The sequence below is a fragment of the Mirounga leonina genome, unplaced genomic scaffold, assembly GCF_011800145.1.
Source record: "Mirounga leonina isolate KUSES-001 unplaced genomic scaffold, KU_Mleo_1.0 Mir_204, whole genome shotgun sequence".
Lineage (NCBI taxonomy): Eukaryota > Metazoa > Chordata > Mammalia > Carnivora > Phocidae > Mirounga > Mirounga leonina.
Window position 1 is genome coordinate 9,095,211 of NW_023270513.1, and position 23,818 is coordinate 9,119,028.

Below are 23,818 nucleotides of genomic sequence, written 5' to 3' on the forward strand. Positions count from 1 at the left end.
GTGAGCACTGTGAATTGTGTAAGACTGTGAATCACAGACCTATACCTCTCAAACAAGTAATACATTATATGTTAAAAAAAAAAAAAGACGTTAGCAGGAAGAGAAAAACGAAGGGGAGAGATTGAAGGGGGAGAAGAATCATGAGGGACTATGGATTCTGAGAAACAAATTGAAGGTTCTATAGGGGAAGGGGGTGGGGGGATGGGTTAGCCTGGTGATGGGTATTAAAGAGGGCATGTACTGAATGGAGCACTGGGTGTTATATGCAAACAATGAATCATGGAACACTACATCAAAAACTAATGATGTAATGTATGGTGATTAACATAACATAATAAAAACAAAAAAGAACATTTGGGTCAACCAGGAAATCAAAGAAGAACTTAAACATTCATGGAAACCAATGAGAATGAAAACACATTGGTCCAAAACCTATGGGATACTGCAAAGGAGGTCCTAAGGGGAAATACATAGCCATCCAAGCCTCACTCAAAAAAATAGAAAAATTCTGAACTCACCAACTAACTTTACACCTTAAATAACTGGAGAAAAACAACAGATGATGCCTAAGCATTATTTAGGCATCATTAGAAGAGAAATAATTAAGATTAGAGCAGGGATCAATGAATTAGAAACCAGAAATACAGTAGAGCAGATCAATGAAACTGGAAACTGGTTCTTTGAAAGAATTAATACCACTGGCCAAACTTATCCAAAAAAAAGAGAAAGGACCCAAATTAATAAAATTATGAATGAAAGGGGAGAGATCACGACTAACACCAAGGAAATAGAAACAATTATTAGAAATTATTATCAACGACTCTATTCCAATAAATGAAGCAACCTGGAAGTAATGGATGCCCTCCTGGAAACCTATAAACTACCAAGAATGAAATGGGAAGAAGTTGACAACCTGAATAGACCAATAACCAGTAACGAGATTGAGGCAGTGATCAAAAACCTCCCCAAAAACAAGAGTCTAGGGCCTGATGGATTCCCTGGGGAATTTTACCAAACATTCAAAGAAGAAATAATACCTATTCTCCTGAAGCTGTTTCAAGAAATAGAAACAGAAGGAAAGCTTCCAGACTCATTTTATGAGGCCAGCATTACCTTGATCCCCAAACCAGGCAAAGACCCCATCAAAAAGGAGAATTTCAGACTAATATCCCTGATGAATATGGATTCCAAAATTCTCAACAAAATCCTAGCTAATAGGATCAAACAGTATATTAAAGCATCCACCACGACCAAGTGGGATTTATCCTTGGGCTATAAGGGTGGTTCAACATTTGCAAATCAATCAATGTGATAGAACACATTTATAAGAGGAGAGGGAAGAACTATATGGTCCTCTCAATTGTTGCAGAAAATGCATTTGACAAAATACAGCATCCTTTCCTGATTAAATCTCTTCAGAGTATAGGAATAGCGGGAACATTCCTCAATTTCATAAAATCCATCTATGAAAAACCCACAGCGAATATCATCCTCAATGGGGAAAAGCTGAAAGCCTTTCCCTAAGATCAGGAACAGGACAAGGATGCCCACTCTCACCACTTTGTTCAACATAGAACTGGAAGCCCTAGCAACAGCAATAAAACAGTGAAAAGAAATAAAAGGTATTCAAATTAGCAAAAAAGAAATCAAACTCTCTTCACAGATGACGTGACACTTTATGTGAACAACCCAAAAGACTCCACCCCCAAATTACTAGAACTCAAACAGCAATTCATTAATGTGGCAGGATACAAAATCAATGCACAGAAATCAGTTGTTTTCTTATACACTAACAATGCAACTGTAGAAAGAGAAATTAGAGAAACGATTCCATTTACAGTAGCACCAAAAACCATGATATCTCGGAATAAACCTAACCAAAGAGGTAAAGGATCTATACTCAAGGAACTACAGAACACTCATGAAAGAAATTGAAGAAGACACAAAAAACATGGAAAAACATTCCATGTTCATGGATCGGAAGAATAAACATTGTTAAAATGTCTATGCTACCCAGAGCAATCTTTACCTTCAACACCATCCTGATCAAAATACCAAAGGCATTTTTCAAGTTGTTGGAACAAACAATCCTAAAATTTGTATGGAATCAGAAAAGATCCCAAATTGCCAAGGAAATGTTGAAAAAGAAAAACAAAGCTGGGGGCATCACGTTGCCTGATGGACCCTCAATGCTATGGTCAAATAATCGACAAAGCAGGAAAAAATATGCAATGGAAAAAAAGACAGTCTCTTCAATAAATGGTGCTGGGAAAATTGGACAGCTATATACAGAAGAATGAAACTCGACCATTCTCTTATACCATACAGAAAGATAAACTCAAAATGGATGGAATACCTCAATGTGAAACAGGAATCCATCAAAATCCTAGAGGAGAACATAGGCAGTAACCTCTTTGACATCAGCCACAGCAACTTCTTTCAAGACATGTCTCCAAAGGCAAGGGAAATAAAAGCAAAAATGAACTTTTGGGACTTCATCAAGATAAAAAGCTTCTGCACAGCCAAAGAAACAGTCAACAAAACTAAGAGGCAACCCATGAAATGGGAGAAGATATTTACAAATGACACTACAGACAGAGGGCTGATATCCAAGATCTATGAAGAAGTTCTCAAACTCAACACTCAAAAAAGAAATAAGTCAAAAAAATGGGCAGAAGACATGAACAGACACTTCTTCCAAGAAGACATACAAATGGATAACAGACACATGAAAAAATATTCAACATCACCAGCCATCAGGGAAATTCAAATCAAAACCACATTGAGATATCACCTTACACCAGTTAGAATGGCAAAAATTGACAAGGCAAGAAACAGCAAATTTTAGAGACGTTGTGGAGAAAGGGGAACCCTCTTACACTGTTGGTGGGAATGCAAGTTGGTACAGCGACTTTGGAAACAGTGTGGAGGTTCCTCAAAATACTAAAAGTAGAGCTACCCTATGACCCAGCAATTGCACTACTGGGTATTTACCCCAAAGACACAGATGTAATGAAAAGAAAGGCCATATACACCCCAATGTTCATAGCAGCAGTCTCCACAATAGCCAAAACTTTGCAAAGAGCTGAGATGCCCTTCAACAGATGAATGGATAAAGAAGATGTGGTCCATATATACAATGGGATATTACTCAGCCATCAGAAAGGATGAATACCCAACTTTTACATCAACATGGATGGGACTGGAGGAGATTATGCTAAGTGAAATAAGTCAAGCAGAGAAAGCCAATTATGGTATGGTTTCACTTATTTGTGGAACATAGGGAATAGCATGGAGGACATTAGGAGAAGGAAGGGAAAAATGGAGGGTGGGAAATCAGTGGAGGAGATGAACCATGAGAGACTATGGACTCTCAGAAACAAACTGAGGGTTTTAGAGGGGAGGAGGGTAGGGGGGATGGGTTAACCCAGTGATGGGTATTAAGGAGGGCATGTACTGCATGGAGCACTGGGTGTTATAAGCAAACAATGAATCATGGAACACTACATCAAAAACTAATGATGTACTGTATGGTGACTAACATAACATAATAATAATTAAAAAACAGAAATGTGGAGTTGTAACTCTGCATGGACTATGGATAGTCCACAATATGTACTTAGAAGTTGCACTACTGTAAAATGGGTGTATTATCCAGGTACTTGTATGCTATTTTTTTGTACTACCGGTCTTATGCCAGAAACATTTTCTTTTATTATTACTTGCTTTTTAAACTTTGTTTAGCTACTTAAAGAAAATCCACTTATGGCACAATTTGCCTCAAATCCATTCCGAGTTGTAAATTTGTTTTCCAATAAAATATTACAGCTTACCTCCCAAAATAAAATACTCAAATAAATAAATGTGATACTCCTCATTAATAGAATGAAAGGTATAATTCATATGACCATCTCAAGAAATGCAGAAAAAGTATTTGACAAAATACATTTTAATGATAAAAACTCTCAACAGTTACATATAGAAAGAACATATCTTAACATAATAAAGGTCATATATGACAAACCCACAGTTGATATTATTTTAATGGAAAAAATTAATCTCTGAAAAACAAACAGGGTTCTAGAGGGGAGGGGGGTGGGAGGATGGGTTAGCCTGGTGGTGGGTATTGAGGAGGGCACATTCTGCATGGAGCACTGGGTGTTATGCACAAACAATGAATCATGGAACACTTCATCTAAAACTAATGATGTAATGTATGGGGATTAACATAAGAATAAAAAAAAGAAAAAAATCTTTTAATTTTTAAATTAAAAAATCTTAGAAGACTAAGAACAAGACAAAGGTGCCTACTCTCTCCATTCTTACTCAACATAATACTGGAAATACTAGCTAGAGCAATAGGAAAGCAAAGAAATAAAAGGCATTCAAGTCTGAAAGGAAGAAGTAAAATTATCACTATTTGCTGATGATATGATCTTATATATTGAAAACCCCATACACTCAACTAAAACACATTTGGATCTAAACAATGGATTCCATAAGGTTACAAGATATAAAATCAATACACAAAAGTCAGGTGTTTTTCTATACACTAACAATGAGACATCTGAAAAAGAAATAAAAATATCCCATTCACAATAGCATCAAAAACAATAAAATACCTAGGAATAAAATTATTCAAGGAAATAATGGATTTGTATGATGAAAAGTAGAGGACTTTGCTGAACCAAATCAAAGACACAAATGGAAGGACATTCTGTTTCCATGGATTGGAAGAGTTAATATTGTCAAAATGTTCATACTACCCAAAGCCATCTATAGATTCAATGCAATCCCTATCAAAATCCAATGGCATTTTTCACAGAACTAGAAAAAAAAATCTTAAAATGTGTATGGAACCATAAAAGACCTTAAATAGCTAAAGCAACCATGAGAAAAAAGACAAAGCTTGAGTTATCACACTTCCAGATTTCAAACTATATTAAAAAGCTGTAGGAATTAAAATCATATGGTAATGCAAAAAAAAATAGACACATAGACCAATGGAATGAGAAGATCATAGAATTAAAACTTTGCATATACAGTCAACTAATATTAGATTAGGGGTCAGGAACATCCAGTGGGGAAGTCTTTTCAAAAAAATGGTGTTGGAAAAACTGGATACCTACATGCAGAAAAATGGGGCTGTATCTTAAACCACTCACAAAAATGAACTCTAAAAGAATCAAAGGTCTAAACACAAGACCTTAAACTGTAAAATTCTTAAAATAAAACTTACGGAAAAAACTCCTTGACATTGGTCTTAACAGTGCTTTTTGGGATATGACACCAAAGAACACAAACAAGAAAAGAAAATATCAACAAGTGGGACTAAATTAAACATAAAACTCCTGCAAAACAAAGGAAACAATCAACAAAATGAAAAAAACACCCTACAGAGTAGGATAAAATTTTGACAAACCATGTCATGTATCAGATAAGGGGCCAATATCCAAAATTTATGAAGAACCCATACAACTCAATAACAACAACAACAAAACCCCAAATAATTGGATTAAAAAATGGGCAGAGGAACTAAATAGACATTTTTAAAAAGAAGACATCCAAATGGCTAACATGTACATGAAAAGGTGCTCAACACTGCTAATCATCAAGGAAATGCAAATTATAATCAGGATGAGATATCACCTCACACCTGTAAATGGCATCCATCAAGAAGACAAGAAAAAAAAGTTGGTGAGGAAGTAGTGAAAAGGGAACATTTGTGCAAATCTGGTGGGATTGTAAACTGGTTCAGCCACTATAGAGAACAGTATGGAACTTCCTCAAAAAATTAGATACAGAACTATCATAAGACCCAGCAATTACACTCCTGGATTTATACCTAAAGGAAATAAAAACAGGTGATTGAAGAGACATATGCACTCCCATGTTTATTGTACCATTATTTACAATAGCTGAGATCTGGAAACCACCTGTCTCCATCAATGGTTGAATGGATAAAGAAGAGGTGGTATGTATACCCAATGTAATACTATTCAACTGTGAAAAAATAGAAATTCTGCCATTTGCGACAACATGGATGGACCTTGAGGACATAATACTAAGTGAGATAAGTCAGACAGAGAAATACAAATACTGTATAGTGTCTTTTATATGGAACCAGAGACTGGGGTTTGGGGAATGGGAGAGATGATGTTTAAGGGTACATACTTGCAACTCGTAGATAAATTAGTCCTGGAGACCTAATACACAATAGAGGGGTTATAGACAACAAAAATGTTAAACATTGAACTTGCTGAGAGACTAAATCTTAATTGTTCTTAACCACAAGAAGAAATGGTAATTGTATGATGCAACAAAGGTATTACCTAATGCTACAATGGTGATCATATTGCAATATAAATGTATCAAATAAATATGTTGTACACCTTAAACTTACATAATGTTGTATGTCAAATATATCTCAATTATATATTGATTATATATATATATATATTGAATGGATATACATTCAATATATATTGAATGGATGAATAGAAAATGAAGGTAAATAAGTTTAACTTATTTACCTTCAACTTAACTTTAACGTTATAAGTTAACATTAACTTATAAGTTTAACTCAGTTACATAGCATTCTACTATTCTATATAACTGACAACTTTGGTTGTATGCTATAAAGAGGTAGGGGAAGAGATGTGGTTTGGGAAACTAGAGGAGAAGTAAGGATCATTAGAACCACTACAGAAACTTAAATATTTAGAAAAGGCATTTCTAATAATAAAATATATTTAATATAAATAATTTGCAAAGCTGTTTTTTCTTCTTTCTTTATGAAAATGAAACAAAGCAATAGATTTGATGTTTAAGGTGACCTACAATATGCTCTATCTTCAACATTAGCTAGGATAAGAAAGTTGTGGAAATTTACTTGTTTTAATACTTATTGTAATTAAATAGTTAAATATTGATTGAGTACCATGTAGCATGCTTTGTATTAAGCACTGGGGATATGAAGAAAATAATGACAGAGTTAGCTTAATGATGTCGTCTCCACTTCTTTACCTCCCACTTCTCAGTCCATCTTAATCTGGTTTCTTCTGTCATTATTTTATTATTCATTCATTTGTTAACAAATATTTTTTGAGTACCAACTAGTGCCAGATACTAGCTAGATACTGGATTTTGTTATCTAAATAATGTATGTTAAAAATTAACTATCTATAGACATAATTCTATGTTTCATTTTCAAGGTAAAATACATTTTACTCTAAAATCACCATAGCTTTTATTCATGAATTTGTTAATAATTTAATCTATTTTTAATCTTTAAGTAACATTAAAGAAGGACATGAGACTGTTTTGTCTGTTTATTAAAGAAAAGCATGAGTTTAAATGAGGTTAAGAAAGATGCCATTTAAGTAGGTTATTGAGGGATAATCTCATTCTATTTATTCTTCTAGGAGTGTGTCCAAGCAAAAATGGAGATTTTTCCCAGTTATCTAAATTACTGTAGTAAGAAACAGGCTTATCTGACAAATTAGGTCAAGGCTTTTCTTTTTAACTGCTCTCCCTTTCACAGTGAAGCAAACTAAAATTTAAAAAGCCTTTAAACCGTCATATACACTCGAATTATCTTTGATAAAATACTTTGGTCCTGAGCAAATACATTAATCTTTCTGAACTGCTATTATAACAACTAAAAGCTTTACTATTTATCCTTAGAAAACCCAACTGTCTATCTTTAGGGCCTCAGTGTCTTAATGTGTAAACTCAGGTTATTGGACTATGATTTCTAAGGGCCCTTGAAGTCTTAAAGTTTTGTGGTTTTATGAAATTATCTGTATCACCTGTATAATCAGAAATTTTACTGAAGGTCTTCTCTATCCCATGATATATGAGGGTAAAGATATTCATTTATCCTCTATCTCCTTTATTTGTCTTATAAGGTCTCACTGGTTAAGAAAAATCACAAAGTTACTCTAAATTGTAAAACAGTGCAAAATTACCCAGTGTGGTGCTCACAAGACCGGCATTTCAGAACTTAGTGTTTTATGTCAAGATTAGTGCCTTATACTGCAATGAGTAAGCACCTCTTAACAGTTTAGGGAGAAGAAGGGCAAAGTGCTACTTGGTTTGCCTCTGATTTCCTTCTTAATTAAGGGTTCTCAAATCCCTAGAATGTACTAAATAGGTTATCACAACAAGGGTTGGTTTTTTTGTTTTGTTTTGTTTTGTTTTAAAAGATTTTATTTATTTATTTATTTATTTATTTATTTATTTATTTAAAGATTTTATTTATTTATTTGACAGAGAGAGACAGTGAGAGAGGGAACACAAGCAGGCAGAGTGGGAGAGGGAGAAGCAGGCTCCCCACTGAACAGAGAGCCCGATGCAGGGCTCAATCCCAGGACCCTGGGATCATGACCTGAGCCGAAGGCAGACGCTTAACGACTGAGCCACCCAGGCACCCCCACAACAAGGGTTGTTATCACAGTAGATTTGTATTTAACAGTCCAGAAAATATTTCAAATAGAAAAAAAATAGGAGGGACTGACAGATTTTTTTTTCCAAATACATTAAAGCAAATCACCAATACATCTACTATTACCATTATTTTATTTTTAAAAAAGGACATTTTATTTTATTTTTTTTAAGATTTTATTCATTTTTGAAAGAGAGAGAGTGAGAGAAGGAGTAGGGAAGAGGGGCAGAGGGAGAGGGAGAGCTGCTGAGCAGGGAGCAAAAAAAAAAAGGAGGGTAGGAAGGAAGGAAGAAGGGAGAGAGGAAGGAAGGAAGGAAGGAAGGAAGGAAGGAAGGAAGGAAGGAAGGAAGGAAGGAAGGAAGGAAAGAAAGAAAGAAGGAAGGAAGGAAAAGATTTTTAAGTGGCAAAGGGGTTGAGTGAGATGGCTTTATTTATTATGTATTTTTTTCTATTTTTCAAGAGGAAGGGAACATACATTTCTATGCCAGGCATCTCACAGAAATTACCTCATCTGCTCCACGATGACCCTAAGAGAAAGTGATGCACCAGAAGGGGAAGGGTGAAGAGCATGGTTCGATGCTTAGCAGGGAGCTGCTGAGCAGGGAGCCTGATGTGGGACTCGATCCCAGGACCCTGTGATCTTGACCTGAGCCAAAGGCAGATGCTTAACCAACTGAGACACCCAGGCACCCCTAAAAAGGACATTTTAATCTCTTACCCTTATTTAAAGAAAGAGCCCAAGCTTGGAATAAAAAAAAAAAAAATGTTGTTTAAATAGAATACATTTAGCCTTGTGAAAATGTGTTACTTATATTTTTCCCATTTCTGTGAAAATGTTATTATTAATTGGTATTTGAGAATCACTCTTCCATAGGTTTAAATGAAGTAATTTCATTTTCAGGTTTCAAGTAGAGTAGTGATGGGACTCATGGCTGACTATTAGCTCCTGCAAATTATATGAGCCCAAGAACCTAGGCTCAGTGTCTAGAAGAGATTTCCTAACAAATTTTGAGAACAAATTAAAAAACGCATATTGAAAAGACAAAAGACCAGTGATTTTGGAGTAAAACTGAAAAAGATTGAATCTTATCATTGACACCTATTAACACTGTCTTCAGAACCCTCATTCATCAAATGAAAATAGTAACAACCCTTCAGGTTAAGGTTAAACTCACTGCTTCTATTCACAAATGTATAGAAATAGTGAGTTTAAGTCTAAATCTGCCCCCTTCACATTACATTTCTGGATACTTTCTAGATCACTTATTTCCACAATTTTCAAATTCAAACTCAACCATGCTCTTCACGCTTCCCTTCTGGCGCATCACTTTCTCTTAGGGCCATTGTGAAGCAGATGAGGTAATTTCTGTGAGATACCTGGCATGGAAATGTATGTTCCCTTCCTCTTGAAAAATAGAAAAAAAATACATAATAAATAAAACCATCTCACTCAACCCCTTTGCCACTTAAAAATCTTTTTTTTCTTCCTTCCTTCCTTCCTTCCTTCCTTCCTTCCTTCCTTCCTTCCTTCCTTCCTTCCTTCCTTCCTTCCTTCCTTCCTCCCTCCCTTCTTCCTTCCTTCCTACCCTCCTTTTTTTTTTTTTTTTTGGCTGTCTCTTGCCTCCACACACCACAACCCAACCAGTGATCTAAGAAAGAACAATTTGCAGTTAGTTGACTTTGTCTGAAGATGAAAAGAAAGGCCCTGCCCATATATTGAGAATAACTTAAGACTTGTCAAATCTATTAAGACTGCTAACTCTGTTTTTAGCTAAATAAGATTAATAATTGCAAATCCAAATAAGAGCTAGTTTTTCTTGGCCTCCCTAGCTCATCAAAGGCAATTTCCCTCTCTGAAAATTTCACAGAAATCTTTCAGTGGATCTCATTGTTCTGAGAACTAGACTGGAAGCATTGTCTTCAAGATATTCTAACTTCCAGATCCCTAAAAATTCAGTTCTGTCCTTAACGTATGTTCTGTCTTTAGTTGTTATGTCATAGTTTTCCAGTTATTTTGGTGGAAAACATCAAATGTGTTGGGTTTTCAATAACTTTTTATAGCTAACTCACCCAGACCAGATGAGGGGGAAAAGACCTAATAAATCATTTTTTTTTCTTATAACTTAGGCCTTCCCATCTTTCCTGTTGTTTTCTGTTTTCCCAGATATGCATTGCTTTTTTTAAGGCACTTGTCATATGCCCCCTGAGCTGCCTCATTATCTCAGTGCCAAATCTCGAAAGCTAATTTATTTATTTATTTATTTATTTTTAAAGATTTTATTTATTTATTTGACAGAGAGAGAGAGAGAACAAGTAGGCAGAGAGGCAGGCAGAGCGAGAGGGAGAAGCAGGCTCCCTGCTGAGCAGGGAGCCTGATGCGGGGCTCGATCCCAGGACCCTCGGATCATGACCTGAGCTGAAGGCAGCCGCTTAACGACTGAGCCACCCAGGCGCTTCTTGAAAGCTAATTTAATCAGATGGAGTAATCCATGCTAATGAATATGAATGTTAATGGTGGTAACAGGGTACAAACTAGAGATATCACTCTAAAGAATAGAAATGGTTGAATGGAAAATTTCAAGAACTGTGAACAGTGGATTAAATTGATTCATATGATTTTAGAGCTAAAAGAATTCTGAAGTATTCTGGTAGAGTATTTCTCAAAGTGTGGCCTACAGCCTGCCTGTACTATAATTGGGTAGTACTTGTTTAAAATTCAATTTAAATATCTCTTTTCTCAAATCAATGAACATAATCTCTTGAGTTGAGCCAAGTAATGAGCATTTTAACAAGTATCCTAAATGATTCTAATGTAAATTAAGATTTTACTTAATTAAACTCCTTTATTTTACAGATAAAAACCTAAAGCCCATGGAGGAGAAATTATTTATACAAGTTCAGAGTTGATTAGTTATAGAATCTTATTTGGAACCGTAGTTGTATACTCATACACTTATCATCCATGATCAATGACTATCTAGCGTAGTGTCTGGAATAATATAAGTTATTTGTAAATATCTGTCAAAGAGATGTTTGAAAATATTTATACCTAATTTTATTGTGATAAAATAACACATAACATGAAATTTATCATTTTAAAGTGTACAGTTCAGTAGCATTAAGTACATTCATATTGTTGTATAACCATTACCACTATCTATCTCATCTCATAAATAATAATTCCCCATTCCTCTCTCTACCAACCCTTGGGTAACACTATTATAGTTTCTGTGTCTATAAATTTGCCTATTTTAGGTTTTCATATAAGTGGAATTATACAATATTTGTCCTTTAATATATGCTTAGCATAATGTTTCCATATGCATATTAGTACATTATTTCCTTATACATAGTATTTCAAAAAGGTTGTTTTTACCTTTTGGCTGTTGTGAATAATTCTGCTGTGAACATTGTATAAATATCTGTTCAAACTCCTGATTTAAATTCTTTTAAAGAATTACAGGATACATACCCAGAAGAGGAATTGCTGGATCATATGGTAACTCAATTTTTAACTTTTTGAAGAACGACACAGTGGCTACACCATTTTACATTCCCATCAGCAATTCACAATGGTTCCAGTTTCTCCACATCCTTGCCAACACCCATTATTTTCTATTTTTCTTTTGATAGAAGTAATTTTAATGTATGTAATGTGGTATTTCACTGTGGTCTGGATTTGCATTTCCCTACTGACTAGTGATGCTGAACACCTTTTATATGCTTACAGGATATTTGTATATCTTCTTTGGAGATGTGTTTATTTGCCCATTTTTAGTTGGGTTGTTTTGTTGTTGAGTTGTAGGAGTTCTTTATATATTCTAGATATTAATGACATATCAGATACATGATACACAAATATTTTCTCCCCCTCACATTTTATGTTTTTGATGTCAGTTTTTATATTGTGCATCCCTTAGCTAATTATTGTACCTAAGGCTATTTTTAATGCTTTTGTTCTTTGACTTTTATACTAGAGTTACATGGGTGACACACCACTGGATTGCAGTACTAGAATATTCTGAATCTGACTATATACTTACTTTTAACAATGTTTTTTATGTTTTCACATGATTTCATATTACTAATTAGCATCATTTTATTTCAATTTGAAAAACTCTTTTCATCACTTTTTGTGAGGCAGACCTAGTGGTGAAGAAATCCTTTAGCTTTTGTTTGTTTGGGGAAGTCTTTATTTTGTCTTCCTTTTTGAAGGATAACTTTTCTTAGTAAAGTTGGCATGTTATTCAACCTCCATGTATTTGTTATTTTTCCAGATTTTTTCATGTGGTTAACTTCTAGTTTCATAGCATTGTGGTCAGAGGCTGGTTTTGTGGATAATATGTGATCTACTCTGGAGAATGTTCTGTCTGCACTTGCAAAGACTGTAGTCTGCTCTTTTAGGATGTAATGGTCTGAATATATCTGTTAAATTCATCTGGTCCAGTGTGTCATTCAAAGCCATTGTTTCCTTATTGATTTTCTGTTTGGATAATCTGTCCATTGGTGTAAGTGAGGTGTTCAAGTCCCCTATTATTATTGTATTATTTTCAATTAGTTCCTTTATGTTTGTTATTAACTGTTTTATGTATTTGGGTACTTCTATGTTGGGTGCATAAATATTTACAATTGTTAAAACTTCTTGTTTGATTGTCCCTTTTATCTCTTGTTATAGTCTTCGTTTTAAAGTCTGTTTTGCCTGATATAAGTATTGCTCGCTTTCTTTTGACATCTATTTTGCATGATAGATGATTCTCTATCCCCTCAATGTCAATCTGGAGGTGTCTTTATGCCTAAAATGAGTCTCTTTTAGGCAGCGCAGAGATGAGTTTTGCCTTTTTTTTTTAAATTCACTCTCTCTCTTTATGTCTTTTGACTGGAGCATTTGGTCTATGTACATTCAAGGTAATTATCGATATGTATTTAGTGTCATTCTTAAAATTTGTTTTGTGGTTGTTTCTGAATATTTTCTCTGATCCTTTCTTGTCTTTCTCTCTTTCATAGTTTGCTAATTTTCTTTAGTGATATATTTGGAATTTTTCTCTTTATTCTTTGCATATTTATTAGTGTTTTTTATGTATGTATTTAATTTTTTTAATTTAAATTCTACTTAATATAATGTGTAATATTAGTTTCAGGTCTACAATTTAGTGATCCAACACTTACATACAACATCTGGTGCTCATCACAAGTGCCCTCCTTAATCCCCATCATCTATTTAAACCATCCCCCCATCCACCTCCCCTCTGGTAACAATCAGTTTGCTATCTATAGTTAAGAGTCTGTTTCTTGGTTTTCCTCTCTCATTTTTTTCCCTCATGATCATTTATTTTGTTAGTGGTATTTGATATATGGTTACCCATTAGGTTTGTATATAACCTCTTCTGCATATAGCAGTCTATATTAAGTTGATGATCCTTTAAGTTTGAACCCATTTTTTGCTCCTCTACTCTCCACATGTTTTCGGTATATGTTGTCATATTTTACATCTTTGTATTTCGTGAATTTTTGGCTGATTATGTTACAGAAATATTCATTTTTACTGCTGTTTTGTTTCCTGTCTTTATACTGTCCCTTTTGGTCTCTCCATTCCACTATAAGAGTCCCCTTTAATATTTCTTGCAAGGTTTGTTTTGTGGTCATGAACTCCTTTTCTTTTTGTTTGTCTGGGAAAACCTTTATGTCTCTCCTGACTGATAGCCTTGCTGGATAGAGTATTCTTGGCTGAAGATTTTTCACATTCAGCATTTTGAATATATTATGCCACTGTCTTCTGGCTTGCAAAGTTTTTGTTGAAAAATTTCCTGCTAGTCTTATGAGTTTTCCCTTATAAGTTACTGTCTTCTTTTGCTGCTTTAATTTTTTTTCTTTATCACTATATTTTTGCTAATTTAGTTACAATATGTTTTGGTGTTGGTCTGTTTTGTTGATTTTGTTGGGAGTTCTCTGTGTCTCCTGGATCTGGATATCTGTTTCCTTCCCCAGATTATGAAAATTTTCAGCTATTGTTTCTTCAAATAAATTTTCTTTCCCCTTTTCCATCTCTTCTTCTTCTGGGACTCCAATAATACAAATTTTATTATGTTTGATGGGGTCAATGAGTTCCCTAAGTCTATTTCTTGTGTTGCATAATTCTTTTTTCTCTCTTTTGTTCAGCTTGATTACTTTCCATTGCTCTGTCTTCTAGGACACTAATTCATTCCTCTGCCTCTTCCATCCTGCTGTTCATTTCATCAAGCATGTTTCTCATTTGGTTTATTGAGCCCTAATTTATCTCTGTGATATTATTCCTTATATCTGTGTTAAGGGTCTCACTAATGTCTTCCACTCTTTTTTCAAGTCCAGTGAGTATCTTTATGATCCCTGCTTTAAATTTTCTATCAAGCATGTTAATTATATCTGTTTCACCTAGGCCTCTGGACATGGCCTTGTACTGTTCTTTCCTTTGGGATAAAATTCTCTGTCACATCATTTTGTCTATCTCTGTCTGTTTCTTTGTATTAAGAAAGTCAGCTATGTCTTCTGTTCTTGAAAGTAGTGACTTTATGAAGAGAAAGTCCTAGAGTGTCCTGCAGTGCAGTGTCCCCTGTTCACCAGAACCTGGCACCACATGAGAGTATCCTATATGTGTTGCTTACATTGTACTGTTGTGTTTGAGCCACTATTCCTTTTAAAGCAGTCATCTGCACTGACTCTCTGCTTATCGTGGGCTGTGTTTCCTTTCTGTGGTTTTAGTGGGACCCAGACAGGCCAACTCTGAGGGGACATGCCTGCCAGGAACTTGAGAGTGGGGTGATGGTGTTACCAAAATGTACACTAGGCCACTAGTCCTATACCAGATCCCCTGAAGCAGTGGAGTGGCTTGGGGCTGCATGCCAGATCAGCCAGGGGTGCAAAGTTGGGCACAGAATGTGATGGTGGCTGGGGGCACATGGCTGGCTGTGTGCTTGGTTGCTGTGCACAGTGCAGCAGCTGTGCACTGCATGGCTGCATGGGGTGTGCCTGTGGGGCTTTAACAAAATTTGCCTTGAGCCCAGGCTGGAGGTTGGCATGCTTGGAGTAGGCAAGTCCTCAAGAGAACTCATAGATGTGGCGTACTGCTAGGAGGTTAAGTAGAAACTATCTGTGCAGCCCCACCTTCCACAGATGGCCCTGTGTTTATCCTAGGGTTGGGGGAGAAAAATGGCACATGCCAGCTCTATTGTTCAGAAAACTCCCCCGACACAATCTGAAGTCAGTATGAACAGATCTGTCTCCTGTTTGCCCCCTGCATTGTGTAAACTGCCATTTTTATACTATCTTTCCATGCAGGCTGCTATCTCCCTGAGGAGGGCACCCCAGCCATCATTTGCTCTTCTGGCTTGCCCACTTCTGAGTCAGTTTCAAAATTCCAGGCTCCAAGTCCCACTAATTGTACAAACTCATGGAATTCAGCCCTTCTGGTTTTCAAAGCAAAACATTATGAGGATTAGTCATCCCTGTGTGAGCTCCCTAGTGAGGAGGCTCATTTCTCACTTTCTCTATGTGTGCTGCTCCCTCCCTCTTGTGGGCAGCCTCCCTCTACATTTCTGACCTTCCTAACCTTTCAGATGCATTTTCTTTATATTTAGTTGTGGAGTTTATTCTTCCAATCTTCAGATCTCTTTCCAGTTTATTGACATGGATGTTGATGATATCTAGTTGTAAACATGATATGGGCTGAGCTCAGGGTCCTCATACTCTGCCAGCTTCCTAAGCTTCCCAACATTGAGTTGTTTTCCATACCTTGGCTGTTGTGATAATGCTACTATAATATGAATGTACAGATATTTATTCAAGGTGATTATTTTTATTCTTTTGGTTATATACCCAGAAGTGTGAATATTATGGTACTTCTATTTCTAAGTTTTGAAGAACTTCATACTGTTTTCCATAGAGCTGTACTAATTTATATTCCCACTAACAGTGTATGTGTTTTCTCCACATCCTCACCAACACTTACCTTTTTGTTCTTTTGATAATAGCCATTTTGGCAGGTTTAAGGTGATATTTTCTTTTTCTTTTTAAAGATTTTATTTATTTATTTGTCAGAGAGAGAGCACAAGCAGGGGGAGCAGCAGAGGCAGAGGGAGAAGCAGGCTCCCCACTGAGCAGGGAGCCCAGTGTGGGACTCGATCCCAGGACCCTGGGATCATGACCTGAGCCAAAGGCAGCCGCTTAGCCGACTGAGCCACTCAGGCGCCCCTTAAGGTGATATTTTCTTGTGGTTTTGATTTGCATTTCCCATCTCTATGTCTTCTTTGGTGAAATGACTATTTAGGTCCTATGTCCATTTTTAAATTAGACTCTTATTTTGTATTGTGTTATAGGATTTGTTATATATTTTGGATATTAACACTTTACCAGATAAATGGTTTGTAAATATTTTATTCCATTGCATAGATCACCTTTACATTTTTTTATTGTTTCTTTTGCTGTGCAGAAGCTATTCAGTTTGATGTAGTCCCACTCGCTGATTTTTGCTTTTATTTCCAGTGCTTTTGGTGTCATATCTAAGAAATTTTGGCCAAGTCCAATGTCTAGAAGCTTATTTTCTATGTTTTCTTTTATGGATCTTATTGTTTTAGGTATTATGATTAATATTTATCCTATTTTGAGTTGATTTTCTATACTGTATAAGGGCCCAATTTCATTATTTTGAATGTTGATATCCAGTTTTCCCTACACTATTTAATCAAACTATATTTTTCCCATTGTGCATTTTTTACTCTTTTGATTAGTTAACTGTATATTCATGGCTTTATTTCTGGCCTTTATTCTGTTCCATTGGTCTATATGTCTGTTTTTTTTAGTTAGTATCATACTGTTTTGAATACTGTGCCTTTCTACTATATTTTGAAATCAGGGAATTGATACCTCTAGCTTGTTTTATTTTTTTTTTTTTAAAGATTGTTTTGGTTATTTGGGTTCCTTTAGGATTACAAATAAATTTTAGGATTTAATTTTTTTTTTCAAATATAATTAAAATTTTAAAAAGGCTTGCTTTGAATCTGTAGATTACTTTGAGTAAAACAGACATTTTAACAATATTAACTTTTCTAATCTATAAACAAGAGATGCCTTTCCATTTATTTGTGCCTTCTTTTTAATTTAGTTTATTAATGTTTTCAATGTACAGGTATTTCACCTGCTAGATTGTTTATCCTTAAGTGTTTTATTATTTTTGATGCTATTGTAAATGAAATTTTTTAAAAATATTTTATATATTTGAGAGTGAGAGAGAGCATGAGCAGGGAGAGGGACAGAGAGAGAGAAGGAGAAGCAGGCTCCCCACTGAGCACAGAGCCTAATGTGAGGCTGGATCCCAGGACCCCGAGATCATGACCTGAACTGAAGTCAGATGCTTAACCAACTGAGCCACCCAGGCACCCCTGTTTTTTACATTTTGTGATAAGTCATTGTTAGTGTATTAAAATGCAACTGAGTTTTGTATGTTAATTTTGTATCTTGCAACTCTATTGAATTTGTTGTTCTAACTATTTTTGGTGGAGATTTTAGGATTTTCTACTATAGGATCATGTGATCAACAAACCCAGATAATTTTACTTCTTCATTTCCAATTTGGATGACTTTAATTTTCTTACCTAATTTATCTTAATAGAACTTCCAAAGCTATGCTGAATAGAAATGGGAGGAATAGGCATCTTTGCTTTGTTACAGATGTTAGAGGGAAAACTTTCAGCTTACACTATTAAGTATGATATTAGTCTTGGATTTTTCATAAATGGTCTTTGTTGTGTTGAGATAGGTTCCTTTTACACCCAATTTGCTCAGTTTTTATACTGAATTTTGTTGAATTTAATCAAAGGCTTTTTATACCTCTATTGAGATAACTATGGGATTTTTATCTTTCATTCTGTTAATGTGGTGTATCACACTGATTGATTTTCATATGTTGAAACATTCTTACATCCTGGTGGTAAATCCTACTTGTTCATGGTGTTTGGTCCTTTTAATGTGCCATTGAATTTGATCTGCTGGTATTTTGTTGGCGTCTTTGCAACTATGCTCCTTGTGAAAATTTGGCTGTAGTTCACTTTTCATGTGTTGTCTTTGTCTGCCTTTGGTATCAGAGTGATCCTGGCCTTATAGAATTAATTTTGATCTTCTTCAATTCTTTGGAAGTGTTTGAAAAAGATTGGCATTATTTTTTTTCTTTATATGTTTGGTAAAATTTACCAGTGAAGCCATCTTAATCCTGTGCTTTTCTTTGTTGGAAGATTTTTGATTACTGCTTCAATATCTTTATTCATTATATTTCTGTTCAGGTTTTCTACTTCTTCTTGATTCAGTCTTACTAAGTTATATGTTTCCAGGTATTTATCAATTTCTTGTAGATTGTTCAATTTGTTGATATATAATTATTCATAACAGTCTCTTATGTTCTTTTTTATTTCTGTGGTATCAGATGTAATGTCTCCTATTTCATTTCTGAATTTATTTACTTGAAACTTTTTTTTTCTTAGTCTAGCTAAGAGATTCTTAAAATTTTATCTTTTAAAAAAATGAAGTCTTAGTTTTGTCAATTTTCGATTTTTTATATTTTCCATTTCATTTATATCTGCTCATATTTATTGTTTTCCTTTAATTTTGGTCTAATTTATTCTTTTTATAATTTCTTGCAATATAAGTTAGATTTCTTACTTGAAATCTCTTTTTTAATGTAGGAATTTAACACTATAAACATTCCTCTTAGTGCAGTTTTTCCTTCATCCCATGAATTTTAGTATGTCATGTTTTCATTTTCACATCCTTTGAGATGTTATCTAATTTCCTTTTTTTATTTGAGTATAGTTGACACACAATATTACACTAGTTTTAGGTGTATGGCATAGTAATTTGACAAGTTTATACATTATGCTATGCTTACCATGAGGGTAGCTAACGTCTGTCACCATAAAATGCTATTATAATATCAATATATGCTGTGCCTTTTGTTTCCATGACTTATTCATTCTATAACTAGAAACCTATATCTCTCACTCCCTTTCACCCATTTTACCCATCCCCCACCCACCTTCCCTGTGGCAACCATCAGTTTATTCTCTGTATTTATAGGTCTGATTCTGTTTTACGTTTGTTTGCTTATTCATTTTTTAAAGATTTCACTCATATGTGGAATTTAAGAAACAAAACAAACACAGTGGGGGAGAAGAGAGTCAAGGAAGGAAACAGACTCTTAACTATAGAGAACAAACTGACGGGTATCAAGGAGGGCACTTGTAGTGATAAGCACTGGGTGTTTTATATAAGTGATGAATCACCAAATTCTACACCAAAAATTAATAGTACACTGTATGTTAACTCACTGGAATTCAAATAAAAATTTGGAGAAAAAAATATTTCACATATGAGCGAAATCATATGGCATTTATCTTTCTCAGTCTGACTCATTTCACTTAACATTATACCCTCTAGGTCTATCCACATTGTTGCAAATGGCATGTCTCATCCTTTTTTATGGCTGCATAATATTCCATTTTATATATCTATATCTATATCTATATTTAGATAGATATATACACACACACTCATAATTATATATATAATCTCATTATATATATGTTCATAATTATATATATATAATCTCATAATATTCCAATTCCGTCTTCCTTATCTATTTGTCTATCAGTGGTCACTTAGGTTACATCCATATCTTAGCTATTGTAAATAATGCTGCAAAAAACATACAGGTACATATATATTTTTGAATTAGTGTTTTCATTTTCTTTCAGTAAATACCTAGTAGTGAAATTATTAGATCTTATTGCATTTCTATTTTTAATTTTTTGAGGAATCCCCATACTGTTTTCCACAGTGGCTATACCAGTTACATTCACATCAACAGTGTATAAGTGTTCCTTTTTCTTAACATCATTGTCAACACTTGTTATTTCTTGTGTTGTTGATTTTAGCCATCTAATCCCCCTTTTGATTTCTTTTACCAAATTGTTGTATAAATTTGTTGTTTAATTTTCACTTGAGAATTTCACCATTTTATTTCTTTTATTGATGTCTAGTTGCATTTCATTGTGATTGCAAAAGAAACCTAGAATAATTTCAATCTTCTTAAATTTTTAAGACTTGTTTGGTATCCTACCATGTGATCTATCCTAGAAAATATTTCATCTCCACTTTGGAAGAATGAGTATTCTATGGTTGTCAGCTAAGATATTCTTTATATATATGTTAGGTCCATTTAGTCTATACTATTGTTGAGTTCTACTGTTTCCTTATTTTTTATCTTTATGTACCCATTATTGGTAGTGGGGTTTTGAAATATCTCAATTTTTATTGTATTGATGTCTATTTCTCTTAAGATCTGCCAGTCTTTGCTTCATATATTTAAGTGTTTTGATATTAGATACATATATATTTATAGTTTTATACTTTTATAACAATTAAATTGATAGTATTTAATTGTGCCTATTTAATTGGCCCTTTTATAATTATATGACTTTTTTGTTTCTGTAGTTTTCTGCTTGAAATCCATTTTGTCTAAGCACAGCCACTCATTCTCTCTTTTAGTTATCATTTACTTGGAATATGTTTTTCTATTCCTTCACTTTTAGCCTATGTGTGTTCATAAACCTAAAGTGAGTCTCTTGTAGATAGTGTATAACTGATTCATTATTTTTGTCCATTTATCCACTCTATGTATTTTATAATTGAGGTACAATTGACATATAACTTTATATTAGTTTCAAGAGTACAGCATAATACTCTGATATTTATATATTAAAAATGTTTTAAAATTAAGTCTAGTTAACTATCTGCCACTATACATTGTTATAAAATGTTTTTCTTGTGACCAGAATTTTTAAGATGTACTCTCTTGGGTAATGAGTTTCCCAGACAAACAAAAACTAAAGAAGTTCATGACCACTAAACCAACCCTGCAAGAAATATTAAAGGGGACACAGACTGGAAAGGAGAGACCAAAAGTGATAGTAAAGAGGTAGGAAACAGGGCGCCTGGGTGGCTCAGTTGGTTAAGCGACTGCCTTCGGCTCAGGTCATGATCCTGGAGTCCCAGGATCAAGTCCCGCATCGGGCTCCCTGCTCGGCAGGGAGTCTGCTTCTCCCTCTGACCCTCCTCCCTCTCATGCTCTCTGTCTCTCATTCTCTCTCTCTCAAATAAATAAATAAAAATCTTAAAAAAAAAGAGGTAGGAAACAGAAAACTGAAAATTTCTGTAAAAAATCCTTCAAAATGCTCACAAAAACTGATGCAAAATATGACAACATACACATAAAACTTGGGAAGGAGAGGAATAAAGCATGAGTTCAAACTTAAATGAACATAAACTTAATATAGACTGCTATATGCAGAAGAGATTATATATAAACTTAATGGTAACCATAGATAAAAAACCACTAATGAATATGCAAAGAATAAATAGAAATCCAAATATATCACTAAAGAAAATCAGCAGAGCATGAAAGAGAGAAAGACAAGACGGATCAGAGGAAATCTTCAGAAACAACCACAAAACAAATTTAAAAAGGCAATAAATATTTATCTATCAATAATTAAATTGAACTTAGTGGGCTAAATATTCAATCAAAAGATGTAAGGTGACAGAATAGATAAAAAAACAAAAACAAAAACAAGAAATCCCATCTCTGTGCTACCTATAAGAGATTCATTTTAGAAGTAAAGACACCTGTAGATTGAAAGTGAAGGAATGGAGAAATATCTATCATGCAAATGGATGTCAAAAGAAAGCCAGAATAGCAATAATTATATTATAAAAAATAGATTTTAAAACAAAGACTGTAACAAGAGACAAAGAAGGACACTGTATAATCATAAAAGGTACAAACAAGAAGTTTTAACAACTGTAAATATTTATGCACTCAACATGTCAGCATGCAAATACATAAAACAGTTAATAAGAACATAAAGGAACTAATTGAGAATAATATAGTAATAGGGGATTGAACACCCCATTAACATCAATGGACAGGTCAATCAAACAGAAAATCAACAAGGAAACAGTGGCTTTGAATGACACACTGGACCAGATTGACTTAACAAATATATTCAGAACTTTGCATCCTAAAAGAGCAGAGTAAACATCTTTGTAAGTACACACAAAATATTCTCCAGGATAGATCACATATGAGGTCATCAATCTGGAAAGTTCACAAATACATGAAGGTTGAATAATATGCTACTAAACAATGAATGGGTCAATGAGGAAATAATAGTAGAAATAAAAAAAAAAACTGCATAGAAACAAATGAAAATGAAAACACAATGGTCCAAAACTTTTGGGACACAGCAAAAACAGTTGTAAGACAGAAGTTTATAGCAATAAAGGCCTACCTCAAGGCAAGAAAGATCTTGAATAAACTACTTAACCTTACACCCAAAGGAGCTAGAAAAAGAACAACAAATGAAGCTCAAGTCCAGCAGAGGAAGGAAATGATAAAGATTAGAGAAGAAATAAATAATATAGAAACAAACAAAAGAACAAAAGAACCCCAATAGAACAGATCAATGAAACCAGGAGCTGGTCCTTTGAAAAACTCAATAAAATTGAGAAACCTCTAGCCAGACTTATCCAAAAGAGAGACAGAGAGAGAGAGAGAACTCAAATCACAAATGAGAGAGGCCAAATAATAACCAACACCACAGAAATACAAGGCATCATACAAGAATATTATGAAAAACAATAGGCCAACAAATTGGACAACCTAGAAGAAATGGATAAATTCCTAGAAACATACAAACTACCAAAACTGAAACAGGAAAAAAATAGAAAAATTGAATAAACTCCCAATAAAAAAAACCTCCAGGGCCAGACGGCTTCACAGGTGAATTCTACCAAACATTTAAAAAAGAGTTAATACCTATTCTCAAACTATTTCAAAAGAATAGAAAAGGAAGAAAAACTTCCAAATTCATTCTATGAAGCCAGCATCACCTGATACCAAAACCAGATAAAGACTTCTAAAAAGAGAATTACAGGCCAATAACCCTAATGAACATAGATGCAAAAATTCTCAACAAAATACTAGCTTACTGAATCCAACAACTCATTAAAAATGTCATTCACCATGATCAAGTGGGATTTATTCCTAAGTTGCAAGGGTGATTCGATATTCACAAATAAATCAACATGATACCTCACATCAATGACCGGAAGGACAAGAACCATATGATCATTTGAATAGATGCAGAAAAAGCATTTGACAATGCCCCAAATCCATCCATGATAAAAACCCTTAACAAAGTAGGTTTAGAGGGAGCATACCTCAACATAATAAAGGATATCTATGGATAACCCACAGCTAACATCATCCTTAATCTGGAAAAACTCTGTTTT